The sequence below is a fragment of the Eptatretus burgeri genome, chromosome 2 (assembly GCF_056783735.1).
Source record: "Eptatretus burgeri isolate ZD-2024b chromosome 2, Ebu_testis_v1, whole genome shotgun sequence".
In the NCBI taxonomy this organism is placed as follows: Eukaryota; Metazoa; Chordata; class Myxini; order Myxiniformes; family Myxinidae; genus Eptatretus; species Eptatretus burgeri.
This window is the reverse complement of record NC_140962.1, coordinates 136,800,042-136,811,488: the sequence shown is the minus strand read 5'-3', so window position 1 is coordinate 136,811,488 and position 11,447 is coordinate 136,800,042.

Genomic DNA, 11,447 nt, shown 5'->3' with positions numbered 1-11,447 from the left:
TCAGCAGGGTTCCGAGAAGCCTTACATTCGTCGGGAGAGAACGATTTGTTATCAAACCAAAAGAGCCGAGCTGATCTCTCCTGGAATTTTCTCCCGCGCGCCGAGAAGGGGGGGGGGGGGGTGGGCTAGGCGCCGTGGTTATAAAACCTCTTACGCCATCACCTCTTACGACACAGGGATATGGTACACCTATTCTAACCGGGGCATACACCGGGCCCAGTACACTGGTACTCACCTCGCCGACCTCGGAAGGATGACAGGCTGAGCCAACCTCCTGGTGTGTATTAATTCAAGCGGCCAACGTGGCTTGAACTCAGGACCTTTTGGATCCCAAGCCGCTACCCTAACCACCACACCAACACCAGGCTTATATATATATATATATATATATATATATATATATATATATATATATATATATATATATATATATATATATATATATATATATAGTTACGGTTGTGGAAATTCACAGAACACCATTCAGGTTCCCCCGAGATCAGTTATGCCAAAAAGTGTGTGTTCCAGGTTAAATTTCCCCACCGATGTCTAACAGGAATGATACCTGTACCGCGCTGTGCATCGTTGAGTTTGCCGTTATTCTTTTTCTATCTTTATTTTAAAACAAACAACATCTCCTCACCATCATCTCCACAAACAACAACAAGTCCTCACCATCATCTCCACAAACAACAACATCTCCTCACCATCATCTCCACGGCGCCACCATCTTTTCACCAACAACGGCATTCCCAACAAACATCTCCGCGGACAAACACGATGACTTCCTCAACAGCGGCAAAGTGATTTCAAACAAGGCCGCGTTGTGAGAGTGATCTCAAACACGTCCGTGCATGACTTGCAAAACGGATCAAAACGACGAAAGGGGTGGAGCCAGCCGGGGGTGAAGGGTCGAAGGTGAAAGACCAAGCGCCGCCCCCCCCCCCCACCCCCGAACGCGATAAAAGGCCGGGCTGAAACGCCGAGAAGAGAGAGTGGGGCTGGGCCGTTACAGTCCAGAGAGTCGAGCCTGCAGTGGAGTTTGGAGTCCAGTGGAGTGTGGAGTCCATTTCATAGGAGTCAGTGTGGAGAGCGCCAGAGTTGGTCAGAGTTGGTCCAGTTGCAGCCGGAGAGAAGTAGCCAGCCAGCGAAATAACGGTCCTGGCGATCGAGCCCCGAGTCGGTCGAGCGACGCTTAGGAGTGAGCGGGCTCTTCAAGAGCATCAACTCTAAAAGAACAAGGCCCGTTCGCTCCTCTGAAGCGTCGTCAGCCAGGCCCGATCGACCAGGCCGTGCTGCTCGGCCTGGGACCAACCAAGCCGCCGGTACCACAGCTGCCGCTTTGACTACAGGGATATACGGAGGGTCGCCGACAAAAAGACCATCGAGTTGCCTCAAGGGCGACAAAGGTAACCTGCACGGCCTCGCGGAGCTCCTTCGGTCATCCCAGCTCCGAGGAACATTAAAGGCTTACGAGCCCAGTTCTCTTCTTTCTTTTCTGGGGTTTTTGCACGAAGTCTGTGGCGCCTTGTCCTTAAATAGTGAACTGACTAAGTGCATGGAGATAATAAATAGATTACGGCTGTAGGTTTTCTTGCTCGTGTCTTGTCCCCTACCCCCATTCATTGCCTTGCTTGCATATGTGCATTGGAAATAAATGTTCCCTCTTGTTTGAATATTCACCTGCTCATTGCGTCCCTTCCTCCATTGAACTGCCATAATTGCGTTCGGAATATTAGCTGGTTTTTAACCCCGATAAGATAATTGGGTCCAACGGGGCTTGGCGATAATAAACCGCTCGGCAATCGCAAACGGAACGAGCTGCTTCAGGCGGCTCGTTTCCGTGCAGGCCCCGTTGAGGTGTAGGCTCCCAGCATTTTTGTCCACGCGAATAATTAGGTACATCGACAATTCGGCGATCGACCCTGTAGCGCGTGGACAGAAAAGTTGGCTGGCCTATGTTGTAGTTAAAAGCACACCCGTAGCTGGATTTGGGCATTGATGCGAAAGCTGCGACTGGATTGCCACGTTTGGTGGGCGTGCGCGGCCGCAATCGGGATAAAGGTGGCCGTCCACATGCCGGAGTGGCGAGAATCCACAACACTGTTGTCAGGACGTGGGATTCCGATGAATCCTCCTCCACACAAAATTAACGGGAATCGGACCAAGTAAAGGGTGTGTAGAGCGACCCTCCGTTCCGATTAAATTACGAGCATACAAATTATTATTTCCGATACGCAAAGTGGCAGCTCAAGGCGAGCGGGGGCAGGGAGGATTATGTTTTAATGTGGAACCCATGGCCCGGGACGGTTCGTTTTATGATAATCGCACCACGAATCGTCGTCAGTGGGAGCGGCCTGTGCAGGAACTTTACCGACAACCAAAAACGGAGTCGCAAAATGGCGGCACGGCCGCACCTCAGCGCGGCACGAGGCGTGAGTGGGTTGCTATTAATAGCGCAACGAGCCGCACGGCACGGGTGAAGCGCTGCCGCCCACCAGTTCAAACCACGTGGGCATGGCAGGCGAAGCAGGACGACGACGCGTACATTGGCGAACTTCAGACACAATTGTCAGATGCGTTGGAGCAGTGGAGGTATGGTGATAACTGTATAGAGGAATTGCGAATTGAATTGACGAGGCACAGGAGCGAGTTCGGGGGCTGGAAAAGGACTTAGCCAACGCAGACTGGGTTCATGAGGATTTTGTGCACACGGAATCACAACGATTGGCCGATGCACAGGAACAAATTCGGGAACTGGAAGAGGACTTAGCCAGCACAGTTGAGGAACGACATGGGGAAACGACGAAAGTAGAATGGTTTCGTGGGTTTTTGGTACAAAAGGCGAGCGAACTGAATAAAAGAAAAGAGGAGGAGCAAATTAGTAATTCTCGGGATAGAAAGAACTTGGAGGAAGAATGGGAAACAAAGCTGGAAGAGGAAAAACGGAAACACGATTTGGAATTGAAACATCTGAAGAAAGAGGTAAGATCAGGCAATCATATAAGGGAGAGCTTGGAACAGGAGATAAAAAGAGGAGAGAAATCTCTGGAGCAAAGGAAGGAAAAATGGTTGGAAAAGTCAAGACAGTTCAAAGAACTACAGGGAGAAATGAGGGAAGTAGAGTGGAGTACCCATGAGTTGGAACATGAGAAGAGCGAACTGAACGAAAGAATAGAGGAAGAGCGAAATAGTAACTCCCAGGATAGAGAGAACTTGGAAGAAGAATGGAAAACAAAGATAAAAAAGGAAAAACGGAAACACGATTTGAAATTGCAACAACTGAAGAAAAAGGTAAGATCAGGCGATCAAATAAGAGGAAGCTTAGAACAGAAGATAAAAAGAAGAGAGAAATATCTAAAAAAAAATAAAGGAATACGGTAAGACAATGGATGAAATGAGGAAGGAAGACTGCAAAAGAGGTGTGGAGATAAGAGAGGAATTATGGGAAGAAGCGGACAGGAAACAAAAAGAACACGAATTGGAAATTGACCAACTAGAGGAGATGAGCAAGAGAATGGATGAAATGAGGAAAGAAGAATGTGAAAGAGGTGTGGAGATGAGAAAGGAATTAGAAAAAAAAAGCTTCTGAGTTACGGATACACCAAAACAAAGAGACGGGATTAAAAAACGAGCTGAGGATGTTGCGAGAGGAAAGAAAAAGAACGGAGAATGAAATGTTAAGGAACCACACTGTGCAGATCGAACAGTTAGAAGCCAAGGCAAGATTAAAAAATGAGATGCAAGAAAGAGTAATGAAGGAAACAATGAGATTGGAGAAGGAAGAACAAAAGAGACAGTGGGATAAGAAACAAAAAGAACAAGGAATGAAACAAAAAGGACAAGAACAACTGAAGGAGAAAGCAAGGTTGAAGTACGCGGAGATCGTGAAAGAACGACGAATGAAACGGGAAAAGGAGATCGGCCAATTGAAGGAAACTACGAGATTGGAGAATGAAGAGCATGAGAGACAGTGGAAGAGGAAACAAAAAGAGGGACAAGAGCAACTAAAGGAGAAAGCAAGGTTGAAGTACGCGGAGATAATGAAAGAACGACGAATGAAACGGGAAAAAAGAGATCGGCCAATTGAAAGAAACGATGAGATTGGAGAATGAAGAACATGAGAGACGGTGGGGTAGAAAACAAAAACTATATGAATTTGAAATTAACCAACTCAAGGAGAGAGCAAAGTTGGAGTCCACAGAGATGGAAAAGCTCCGGAAAGATAATGAACAACTAAGGGGGCTCAGAGAGGAGAACGACTCAAATGGGAAAGAAAATGGAGCCAGGAAGAAACGGAAATAATAAACAAAGTGATGGAGAAATTAAACGAGGTAGAGGTGACGACGACGGAGACGCAGGAATTAAAAGAAACTAAAGACGACACACACACACACATGGAGTTTGCGAGGGACAATGAGGGGAGCTTGGGGAATGTCCCGTGAACTGGTGCGAGCAGCAGGATAGCCTCCTTCAGGAACGAGGGGAGGGAATATGCCCCCTTGAAGCGCATTGCGACCAGGTGGGTCCGGTCGCTCCGTGCGAATTAGGGGGGCGAGTGCTGTGAACGGGTACACGCGGAGCTTGGGGGGTATGGAGGCCCCAGGAGCGCTTGTGGTAGCACGAATCCTCAGTGTGATTGGCCAGGTGTGTGTGTTTACGAGTGTGGCGAAATGCATGTTGAAATGCGCGCATAGCATGGGTGAAAGGGCATATGAGAGAGGAACCGCATGTGTGAGGTCGCGGTATGAAAGGGAAATGGCGGTTGGTATGCGGGAACATGCAACCGCGTGTCCGAGTGAGTTTCATGGTAAGGTGTGTAAGCGTCATGGCACGAGGGAGTGTGTGTGTTGAATGACGAAGAAGACGGTGCCAGACGAGGGACAAGGGCCGTGTAGCGGCTGTAGCTATTTTGGTGACCGTGCCGGATTTGCACGGCAGCGCGCGCGGGGTCCGTGCTGTGCTTCGCACGAGGCCGCCGCGTGCGCGCCTGCGCAAGTGAGATCCGGTCCGGAAACGCACGCGGTGGATGTAAGCCGATCCCGCGGACGGACAGAAGCTAGACTGGATAGATGAATCTGGATCGGACGGGTTCTCCGGGCGAGCGTGTGTATAAAGCTCCATGTGGCCTGCGCCGCTCGTTCTGTTCGCAGAGTGTGCGAAGCGGCTTCCCTGATGCGTTACGCGTACCCCGGCTTACGCGAGAAATCGCGCGGTTTCGGGGTGCGAGTGACGTCATCGGGGATTCCACGGCGCGGGTTACGGACGAGCAGAGCATATGTACTCGTGTGGGGAACCCCTCGAAGCACGAGGCTTGCTTGGGATGCGCAGGGTGACGTCGTGGCTGCACGGAGGTTGGAATCCGGCAGGAAGGGAATCCCTGCCGGATGTTACCGTCCGAGAAGGGACGAGGTGCGCGAACAGCTACCATGACGTCACGGAAAAGAGCGCAGGTTGTGAGTTGCCGTGCTGGTGCGCATAGAAAAAAAAAAAAAAGAGCAAAGCAAGCCCCACCACTTCGAGTAAGCAGGATTTCTAGGCAGGGGTAGGAGACCCCCTTGCTTTGGGCACAGGAACACCACGAGTTAGGGGGATGGGTTAGAGTTAGTAAGACTGGCTTCATGGGGACATGGGTTGTTCCTCATGGAGCCCGTGGAATGGATTAGTTTGAGGGAATTCAGTTTAGATAGAGAATGGGAACCATGGATTTGGAGACAGTGACAGACTGGAAATGTGTCGAGGGGACGTAGCTTAGCTACGTAGAGTAAATGGAATGTGCTATATTGTAAGGGATGACAAGGGAGCACGAGATAGATAGGGGATTTAGTGAAGAAGAATGACAGTGTTCAGTGATGTGATGCGAGTTGAGAAACAAACATGTTGAGTGAGTGAGGGCCAGCAGGCCTGAGTGTATGGAGCGAATTTGGTATGCATGGTGCGATGAGTGATTGGGGGGAGGAGTGATTCCCACCCAATGACCCAGGGTCAGAGTAATGGTAGTTAGTGGGTTAGCCAAATTGACAAAATGGAGGTCGTTTTGCTGTTGGTGAGAATGTAGGCTCTAAACCCATTTAGAGGGGTGCAGGAGTCCTGTTGATGGGATGGGAGCGTGGCTGCGAACGGTGAGTATCGCTTAGTGGGCACCCAGGGCACCGGGCTAGTCGGCCGCGGTAGGCCAAGGGCCCAAGAGGGGCCGGGATAGCGTAGTGGGCACAGGTGGGCCTGCATGATGCGGGGCCCGTAGCACCAATAGCCACGTGGGCAGTGTCGTGGGCACGGGCACCCCGGGAAAGGGGCCTGTGGCGCCAGCCTGCCACGTGAGCATCGAGGGGGAGCAGCCATGAAGGGCACTCCCCAGGTTTTAGGGAACTGGTAGGCTCGGAGACAGCCGCAGGGCCCGGGGGTGCCATTGTTGGAGAATTGGCAGAGGGTAGTTCCTGCCAAGTGAGCCGCGCTGCCCAGCCACGAAACCGTGCGAGGGCATGTATGAAAATTGGAGGGCAAGGCCCAAATTTGTGAGGACACCAACACAGGCGACGGGACTCTTGGTTGGTAGAACCAATAGTTTAAGCGACAGGCGCTTTTGGAAAGCCCCGGGGTAGTTAAAGGTTAATAAATGTTAGGGTATTTAGGGAAGTGTACCCCTCCGCACCATCCATCCCTTCACTCTCGTTGTAGGCCGCTGGACCCACTTTGAGTTAGATCGCTGAGATCTGAGGAGGCCATTCTGAGGCTTCATTGGGCCTCAAGACAGGACGCTAGCTCTCCTTTGTTCCCCTCCAGGAAGGGAACGTAGGGCTTGGGAGTAGGCTCGGTGACACGATAGGTTAGCCGGACAGAGACAATTATAAATAGTGAAAATAAATAATATGGGGCTAAATTTGGTTTTGCAAACTAAGGGAGTGGGTATGGCCAAAGGCGATAGGTTGGGAGGTAGACAGTAGGGTAGGTCCGAGCCCGCTTCAGACTGGCCGGCACCACCGCACTCCCTCCATAAACCTCCAGAACGAGACAAGAGGCCGGCCAGCTTCGTTTGCCGGCCCGTTTGTGCTACAGCGGCCTGTTCCGGCCTTGCCATGCCTTGTCTGTCTGCCTCTGCCTTGACCCCATGCCTGCTGGCCCTTGTTTGCATTTGCCCCTGTGTCCATCCATTACCATGTGCGCCAGGATCATCGCAAAAGTTGTGGGGACTACCCTGCAGGCAGCCCCGCCGACCATTGTGTTTGCTTGCGTCAGTGCCCACCCAGTATTCTGCAGGGACGGCCCTGCAGGCAGTCGCACACGGGGACTGCATTGGTGCAGCCCGTGCACCGCTTGTGTTCACTGCTCAACTGCGCTCATTTCAAGGGGGAGGCCTGGGACTGCATTGGGCAGCCGGCCACCTTCTGTGTTCATACTTGCATTTGTTTCATGAGCCAGAGACTGCATTTGGGCAGCCTGGCTCCCTGCATCAAGAATGGCCTGTGGGATGGCATATGGCATGCCGGGTTGGGGCGAGTTGCCTCCAGCAGCTGAAGATATGAAAAGGTTCTGTGACAGACAGCGGGGCCTTTTGAACAGGCCCCGAAGACATCCGACCTTCAGCTGCGGAGCGCTCACCCTCATATACTGACTAACTTTGCCATGCCCTTTTCCCCACAGAGTCCATCAGTCCTGGGCCATGGTTTCGTGTAAAATGTATAAGGTTAAGTTAAGGATAAAACTTGTAAATGAGTTTTGCTCCCCTTGCATGTTTATCATAGCGCCGGCAATTTTAGTTAAGTCGTCTGTATGAGCGAGTTTGTTTAGTTAGTTACACAGCCCGTAGGTCATTTACTTTTGGGACACGGATACACCAAATGTCGCACTCAGGGATCCGAAGGTAAATCGTACTAGGGGAGAACCTACACATGAAGGCACACAAAAATTAGACGACTCGGGACGAGTCTGTAAAAAGTGGAGGGGGTAGTGTTACGGTTGTGGAAATTCACAAAACACCATTCAGGTTCCCCAGAGATCAGTTATGTCGATAACTGTGTGTTCCAGGTTAGATTTCCCCACAAATGTCTAACGGGATTTATTCTTGTACCGGGCTGTGCATCTTTGAGTTAGCCGTTATTCTTTTTCTATCTTTATTTTAAAACAAACATCTCCTCACCTTCATCTCCACAAACAACAACACGTCCTCACCATCATCTCCACAAACAACATCATCTCCACAAACAAACAACATCTCCTCACCATCATCTCCACGGCGCCGCCATCTTTCACCAGCAAGGGCATCCCCAACAAACAACATCTCCGCGGACAAACACGATGACTTCCTCAACAGCGGCAAAGTAATTTCAAATATGGCCGCGTTGTGAGAGTGATCTCAAACATGTCCGCGCATGACTTGCAAAACGGATCAAAACGACGAAAGGGGTGGAGCCAGCTGGGGGTAAAGGGTCGAAGGTGAAAGACCAAGCGCCACCCCCCCCACCCCCAAACCCGATAAAAGGCCGGGCTGAAACGCCGTGAAGAGAGAGAGTGGGGCTGGGCCGTCACAGTCCAGAGAGTCGAGCCTGCAGTGGAGTTTGGAGTCCGGTGGAATGTGGCGCCAGAGTTGGTCGGGGTTGGTCGAGTTACAGCCGGAGAGAAGTCGCCAGCCAGCGACATAACCGTCCGGGCGATCGAGCCCCAAATCGAGCGAGTGACGCTGAGGAGTGAGCGGGCTCTTAAAGAGCATCAACTCCAAAAGAGCAAGGCCCGTTCGCTCCTCTGAAGCGTCATCGGCCAGGCCCGATTGACCAGGCCGTGCTGCTAGGCCCAGGACCAACCAAGCCGCCGGTACCACAGCTGCCGCTTTGACCACAGGGACATATGGAGGGTCGCCGACAAAAAGACCATCGAGTCGCCTCAAGGGCGACGAAGGTAACCTGCACGGCCTCGCGGAGCTCCTTCGGTCATCCCAGCTCCGCGGAACATTAAAAGGCTTACGAGCCCAGTTCTCTTCTTTCTTTTCTGGGGTTTTTGCATGGAAGTCTGTGGCGCCTTGTCCTTTAGTAGTGAACCGACTCAGTGCATGTAGATAATAAATAGATAACGGCTGTACGTTTTCTTGCTCGTGTCTTGTCCCTTATCCCCATTCATTGCCTTGCTTGCATATGTGCATTGGAAATAAATGTTCCCTATTGTTTGAATATTCACCTGCTCGTTGCGTCCCTTCCTCTATTGGACTGCCGTAATTGCGTTCGGAATATTAGCTGGTTTTTAACACCGATAAGATAATCGGGTTCAACGGGGCTTGGCGATAATAAACCGCTCGGCAAACGGAACGAGCTGCTTAAGGTGGCTCGTTCCCGTGCAGGCTCCTTTGAGGTGTAGGCTCCTGGCATTTTTGTCCACGCGAATAATTAGGTACATGGACAATTCGGCAATCGACCCTGTAGCGCGTGGACAGAAAAGTTGGCTGGCTTATGGTGTGGTTAAAAGCACACCCGTAGCTGGATTTCGGCGTTGATCCGAAAGCTGCGACTGGATTGTCACGTTCGGTGGGCGCGCGCGGCCGCAATCGGGATAAAGGCGGCTGTCCGCACGCCGGAGTGGCGAGAATCCACAATATATATATATATATATATATATATATATATATATATATATATATATATATATATATATATATATATATATATATATATATATATATATATATATATATATATATATATATATATATATCGTTACAAATTTGGAAAATCGATCGCACACAACATTCAGGTTCCTTTATCTCAGTTATGTCGGAAAGTGCATGTTCCATAGATAGCTCACCTTCCATTGTTTAATGGGTAGAAATCGATTAAATGCACTGTGAATCAATTTAATAGTTAGGGTTCGATCACAACACAAAGGAAGACGACCCTCCCCCTCCTCTGCAAAGAGGAAGAAGAACCCTTCCGTCCCGTGATTCAGGTCGTAAACAACTCCCTCCCACCCGCGGTTGTGCGGCGCACGAGGGCATGTCACGCCAGGAGGGGGCTGAGAGGAATAAGAGGGAGACCCTTTGCTTGGTTTTTTGTTTTGCTTGGCTCGAGTTGGTGCTTGTTTCTTGTTGAAGGAGGGTTGTTCATGGGAAGAGAGTTGAGCTGGTAGCTCGGCTCGAGCTGCTGTTGGTTGGTTCTTGTTCTTGGTTCGGAGGAGTTGGTTGGTGGCTGGTTGTTCATCTGAGGAGTTGGTCGGGTTGTCATGGTTCTTTTTTCGGCCTGATGGTCGAGGAGTGTCGGCCTGGTTCAAGGGTGCTCGAACTGGTTCAAGCCTGTTGCTCTGCTTCGTGGCCTTGTTCGGCTGGCTCTTCTTGGTTCGTGGAGCTCTTTGTTCTCTGCTTGGTTCCCGGATTGGTACGACTCCTTGGCCTCATCTTGGAGATGGTTCTTCGGGGAAGCGACGCATCGACGGGAAGGATCGGCGCCTCGTCTCATCAGCACGTGTTCAAAAGTGTGAGGGGATTCGCTGGAGCTCGGGAAGGATCGTGGCTCACGGCGATTGGATCCAGCTTGCTCTCGCTGGAGCCCGGGTCCGAACAGCTTGAAGACCACACGAGGTGGAGAGGTTTGAGATAGGTTCTGGGTTTCAGCTCATTTGTCCCTCCGAGCTGAAGTCTGTAAACAAGGCATCAGCCACCATTTCTTGGGTGTGTGTGCGAACGTGTGTCCGTGGGCCCATCTAACAAGTGGGAAACTGTTAAGTGCCTGTGTTGTATTAGCTTTACATTACATAATAGACATCGGATGTAGGCTTTTGCTCGTGTCCTGTCCCCCATCCATTCATTGACTGCTTACGTGCCGTGTACAAATAAATGTCCCCATTGTTGAACGTGAACCTGCTCCTTGCATCCCTTTCCTCACATTGACTGCCATGGAGCGTTCGGGGAATTAACTGGCTAATTAAAGCCGATAAAAGTAAATCTGGTCCGACGGGATTTGGCGAATTAAAACCGCTCGGCTTCGCATACGGAACGAGCTGCTGAAGCAGCTCGTTTTCGTGCAGGTCCCATCGCGGTATAAACTCCCGGTATTTCTGTCTGCGCGAATAGTTAGGTATATCGATAATTCGGCGATTGACCCTGTAGTGTGTGGACAGAATAACTGGCGAGTTTACGGTGTATGAAAAACACCAGTAGCTGAGTTTCGGCGTTTGTCCGGAAGCTACGACAAGATTGTCACGTTCGGTGGACGCGCGGCCGGGATTGGGCTGAAAAGGTCGTGCGCATGCTGAACGGGCAGAAATCGTCAACTATATATATATAAACACACACACACATATATTGTTGTGGATTCTCGCCCGCCGGCGTGCGAACGACTGCATTTAGCCAATGGCGGCCATCTTGCCCACCGAACGGACAATCCAGTCACGGCTTTCCGGATCAACGTCAGAAACCAGCCACGGGTGTGTTTTTAAGCACACCACAGCGGAGTCAATATTCTACCCGT